This window comes from Panthera leo, chromosome A1 (assembly GCF_018350215.1).
Source record: "Panthera leo isolate Ple1 chromosome A1, P.leo_Ple1_pat1.1, whole genome shotgun sequence".
Taxonomy (NCBI): Eukaryota; Metazoa; Chordata; class Mammalia; order Carnivora; family Felidae; genus Panthera; species Panthera leo.
This window is the reverse complement of record NC_056679.1, coordinates 209,467,966-209,473,965: the sequence shown is the minus strand read 5'-3', so window position 1 is coordinate 209,473,965 and position 6,000 is coordinate 209,467,966. Positions and strand designations below refer to the sequence as shown.

Here is a 6,000-nt window from a genome sequence, read left to right as displayed (position 1 = left end):
GCAGCTTGATTGAGGCAGCTCTGTGCCATGTGTCTCTCATCCACCTCCTGGGACCAATGGGCTTATGGAGCATGTTCATTTCATGGTGCTGTCAGAAGAATGAGTGGAACATAAAGAAAAAGTGCCAAAACTAAAAGACAGATGTCAACAACAATGCAATGCAAGGCAATAAATATTAGTACAGCACATTAACAAATGGGCTTGTGTAATCAGGTAAAACCCACTACAGCACACGCAAATATTATGTCCAGAAAATACTCTTTATTTTAAAAGAAACAGCTTCCAAGCTTTGCACAGTGGCAGTATCGTAGCCAATGAGTTTCATCCAAGGCACGATTATTGCTAATTTAAAAGAAACAACTTCCAAATTCCAGATACTGGTGAAGTTGATCAATATCTTTTTTTTTTTTTTTAATGTTTGTTCATTTATTTATTTGGGGGGGGAGGGGAAGAGAGAGAGAGTCCCTAGCAGGCTCCACATTGTCAGCACAGAGCCGGACGCTAGACTCAATCTTATGACCTTGAGATCAGGACATGAGCCAATATCAAGAGTTGGACTCTCAAAGAACCGAATCACCCAAGCGCCCCGATTAAGATCTTCTAAAACTTTGTAACAGGGACTCTCCTCTGCAGCACATTCCACATTTCCATTTCTGTCCTTCTTTTTTTTATTTTTATTTTTTTATTTTTTAAGCAGGCTCTATGTGGCCAAGGCAGGGCTCAAACTCACGACCCTGAGATCAAGACCTGAGCTGAGATCAAGAGTCAGTGTCAATTGATTGAGCCACCCAGGTGCCCCCCCATCCCTTCTTGTACAGTGACATTTTCACATTGACGTCATAAAACAGATTCCAGCCTATTTTAGAATATAACCATTTGATCAATACAGGAATGTTCATTTCAATAGCAAGATTCTTCTAGGCAGGGAATGAACAAAAGCAGGAACACCTCATAGTAAGACAAAACAACACCCAAAAACTCTGTTGTGTCTGGTACTGAAGATCTAGTAGGTGCTCTGAGATTCAACATTTTATCTTCAATAAACTACAAATAGGATGGTTTCCAGAGAGAGTCCCTTTGTTACTGAATTTTCTTCCTGACCCAATTTTGCAGAAACCTGGTGGCATGACCTTCAGGGCATGGGAGAAACATGCTGCTTATAAATCTGGTTTTTAATATATTTTAATGTAATGATTACTGCTCTTTTGTGAATGTTAAAATTATGTTCTTTTAAATCAGACTTTAGGGAACACCAACATTATTAGTCTTCTATATAGAGTAAGGGCTATAACATTCCAACTATATTTAACTTAAAAACAATTTGCCTCTAGACATAATGGTAAACTCTGTTAGTTAAAACAAGCAGAGCAGTCAACCAGATATTCTAGAGTCTCATCTCTCTCATCCATGAACTTTTGCTCATGTTGTTCATCCTCAGCAGAATTCCATATAAATGTCTCTTTGCCCAACCACAAGCTAAATATTTTTGAAGGCAGCTCAAAGTCTGCAGAAGTGTGTGTGTGTGTGTGTGCACATGTGTGTATGCGTACATGGATGGATGCATGATCAAGCACTCAAAAACACAGATATCCAAAGAAGCTAGCCCCAATGAAGGTAACTTTATGCAAAACATTTAAAGAATTTCATGAAATGTGACGGTGGGAATACCAGACCTGTACAAAACTAGCACTGGGGAGTTGAAAGTTACCTGGAACCAAGGCTATACTCTCTACTTCTCAGGAGCCATGTGACCTACTCTTTGGTCCTCTTTCTCCACCAGAATCTTTTACTCACCAGAACATAGTCATGAACTTCATGGTTGGCTTCTCAGCTTCAGCGACCACTGCTGGCTAAAATGTCCCTCTGTGTACCTTAGTTCCAGGCTCTGAGAGAGGGATTGTGATTAGGTCAACACTGTGACCTGTGATGAGCCCTCTTTGGGCCCTCTAGAATAATCAATTAGATCCAAGAAGACATATCACAAACATGGTCACACAGGCATCATGGGCAAGATGGGGAAAGACACATACATATAGTGTGCCCTCTGTGTATATATGGTTATTACTTGTAAGGCACATTATAGCTTCACAGTGTTACATTTTAAAATTTACCCTTTGTCTTTGTCAAAATTCTACCAGAAAACAGAAAACATATTTACATATTTATAACAGAGGGAATTTAACAACTAATAGAGGGAAAATTGATAACACAGATTATAGGAGAGCTGACAGTAACAAAATGGGAGACAGTGAGGCAATCCAGAGATTTGTAAGAGCAGAGAGCTACAAGCACCCCAAGGCCTGAGAGACAAAAGGAAGAGGAACTGGTTCTACTGGGATCCACAATCAGACTTCCCCAACAGCAGCTAGAAGCTAGAAGCTAGGATCAGGCTAAATACAGGGAGTTGAGGTCATGCAAGAGGCTGGAGATGCTGCTGAGGTAGAGAGAAGGAGAGACATACTCTGGCCTTTCCCTCCCTCCCACTTTTTAGTCTTCTCCTGTATCTGCCATTGGCCTGACCCTCCTGACATGGAAACCTGCTCCATTAGACAGCTTGGGCTGCCGTAAGAAAATACCATAGACTGGGTGGCTTAAACAGCAGAAATGTATTTATCAGAGTTCTGGGAGCTGGAAAGTCCAGGCTCAAGGTGCTAGCATGGTGAGTTCTGGTGAGGATTCTCTCCCTGGCTTACGGAAGGCTGTGCCCTCAGAGAGGAGAGGAAGAGGGAGAGAGAGAGGGAGGGAGAGGGAGGGGAGAGAGGGAGGGAGGGGGAGAAGGAGTAGAGAGGGAGAGATTTTTTCCTCTTTTTATAAGGCTACAGCCCTCTTGGATTAGGGCCCCACACTTATGCCCTCATTTAACCTTAATTATCTCCTAAGGAACCTCTCTGTAGATGCGGTCATCTTGGGGGTTGAGGAGCTTCAATGTATGAATCTGGCAGGACACAGTTTAGGGCAGAGCACTTGGGAAATGCAGCTTCTTGCCACCCCTACTGGACTGTGATACAGAAAAGACAAGAAACAGATCTGAGAATATTCTTTCCAGTACTGCAAGATACATACCATCACTCCTACTTTACAAATTAAGAACAGACAAGTTCAATAAACTTGTTCGAAGTCACAAATCAGTAAATGACAGCAGAAGATTCTAATCTGGGTCTTCTAGTTCTGAATCCATCCAATAATAACTTCCATTGAGCCCTCAACATATATTTCAACTATCCTGAGCTCACCTTTCTCTGAATTTTTATACCACTTTTATTCTTTGCAATTCATCAGAGGTTACTATCTTGTTTACCTCCCATCATCCTGTGAGGAATATTCCATTATGCTACATCTCTCCAAATGAGCCAGAAGTACCTTAAAATCAGGGATCACATAGCTCTTCAAACAGTGCCCATCCTCTTGTCTAGGCACACAGTAGGTGCTGAATCGCTGAGTGATTTTTCTCCCACAACATTCGCTACAGTATTGTTGAGGAAGATCCTATTATTTCATGTTAATAATTTCGTATTAATAAAATCTTTCATCTAGTTTCCAAAATGCCACAGTTGTCTGCTCACTAGGAAAAATTTTCTGTGACTCAAGGAAATCGTCTGTATAAAGATTGTTTATTCGTTTAGATGCAATCCCATACAATGGCCTATTGGTGTGAATCAGGATCTTTAAACATTTCCCATTTCCCTCTTAACTGAGTTACCGATCAAGGTTATCTTTTATCTTCTCCATTATTCATCCTTATTGTGAAACCGCCATCCTCTTTTGTCATGACTGTCCTGCAAATATCCGGCTTGGTCACTATTGATCAGCAGTATGTCGTACCACCCTTTGCAGATAAAACTTACAGAAAAATCACACATTTCCTTGCAAAAGCTCTTGAGGAAAAATGATAGAGATTTCTTTGATTGTCACCATCTGCGTGGTGCACTATGCAATGTATTTTGAAATCACTCGGAATATTATAAGCAGAGTGAGACATAAAACAAGACTAAATTTTATAGTAGTTGCCTCAAACTATCAAAACCACGTTACCTTTCAGTTGACTTTGCCTGAGTAATGGACGTGGTCACAAGTAGTAAACAATTATTCCTTCAGATGTCTACCCCCTCAGTCACCAGCACTTCTTTCCCCACATTACTTCTTCTGGCATGGCCCCATAACCTCTTCACTTCTTCGAGAACTCCAGGGCTACAGCCTCACCACGTTCTCCCCATCCGCTACCACAAACCCCACTCCTTCCTACCCTGACTGCTTTCCTTGTCCCAAACGTTCTTTTCCTGCATCTTTATTCAAGCTGCTGAACATTCTTGGAGAAAATAACATAATCCAGCTAAATGATTTCTGTGCTTTTGCCTTTTGGGGGGGATGAGGGGGGGCAGAGGTTGTTTTGTCTTTGGCTTTTGTTCTTGTTTTGAGGAGGATGAGGGCTGTACCTTCTTGTAAGTTTTAGGGAAGGTTGATGGTTCCTGTCTAACCCAAACTACACTTAATATTAAAATTTCTTTCATTAAAAAATTTAACTTACACCTGCGGTTTAAAAATTCAAGCAACATGATGGGGCGCCTGGGTGGCGCAGTCGGTTAAGCGTCCGACTTCAGCTCAGGTCACGATCTCGCGGTCCGTGAGTTCGAGCCCGGCGTCGGGCTCTGGGCTGATGGCTCAGAGCCTGGAGCCTGCTTCCGATTCTGTGTCTCCTTCTCTCTCTGCCCCTACCCCCTTCATGCTCTGTCTCTCTCTGTCTCAAAAATAAACGTTAAAAAAAATAAATAAATAAAAATAAAATAAAAATTCAAGCAACATGAAAAGATTCAGAGGACAAAATAAGTCGCCCTCCAGCTCCTCCAAACTCCAATAGGTGCCCAGGTTTTCCTCCCTAGGAGCAACTAGTGTTTTCATTTTTCTCTGCCTCCTTTGCAGAATCGTATCGTTCTAGTCAAGATAGGCTGGGTTATGCTGTGGTAGCAAATTTAACCCAGTATCTCAGTAGCTAGATTTTTGGTTTTGTTCCAAACTACATGTTCAAGCTACATCACCTTGTGGTGCTGCCATCCTAGCATTTGGCTTCCAGAAGGAGAGAGCTGGAAGGTTACACAGGAGCTTTTCTCTCCTGTTGGGCTCACACTGGCCAGAGCTAATCACATGGTCCACTTAACCGCAAAGAGCAATCTTCTGTGTGCCCAGGAAGCAGAAGAGAAGCAGCTTGTGGCAAGCACTAATAATCTCTATCGCGTAAGTACTTACAATGTGCTTTTTACACAAATAGGAGCACATACTAGATACGCTTTTCTACACTTTGGCTTTGCTTTGTTTTTTTCACTTACAACATACGTCACATGTGATAGTTTCCTATGTTTGGCCATACTGTCATTTCTTTGCCTAGTATGTAGGTTGTTTGTCATCTTTTTTTCACTGCAAACAGTAGCTTTAATCACTATCCAAGTTAAGAGTTACATTAATAATAACTGGCATGCATAGAGACCTCACTATATGCAAGGCACTATCCAAAGCCTAGCGCATGGTTTAATTTATTTAACACTGTCAGCATCCCTATGTGAGACATGACATAGTTCACAGGTGCCTCATGCACAGTGGCCGAACCTGGCCTTACACCCAGGCAGTTGACCCTAGAGCCTATCAAATTCACATACGTGTTTGCATCTATAAGCACAAATTTCTGTAGTATAAATTTCTGTAAGTGAAATTTGTGGATCATAAACTGTTTACATTTTAAATTCTGCCAGGTATTTCCAGAAGTACTAGATACTTTTTGTAGACCCTTTCAATTCCACCCTGTTCTGAGGTAATCCATTCCATACTGGCTTCTACAAGCTTCTTGCAGATGCAATCTGACAGCACCTTTTCTTGGCATTCTCCACACTCATGCATGGAAAACCCAGAACCACAGGGAGGTTTAAGGACTTTACCCTTGACCAATGACAGCCAACTGATAAATGCTTCTCTCTTTTTTTCCCCAGGTGGAAACTTCTGTGACACATTTCC

The 6,000-nt window shown here is 41.6% G+C and overlaps 1 non-coding gene across 1 annotated transcript; it reads left to right on the top strand.

Moving 5' to 3' along the window:
• The first annotated feature begins 285 nt into the window (after positions 1-285).
• LOC122202341 lies at positions 286-426 on the top strand. Its single transcript, XR_006194603.1, has one exon. It is a non-coding gene; the product is annotated as a U4 spliceosomal RNA (small nuclear RNA).
• The last annotated feature ends 5,574 nt before the right edge of the window (positions 427-6,000 follow it).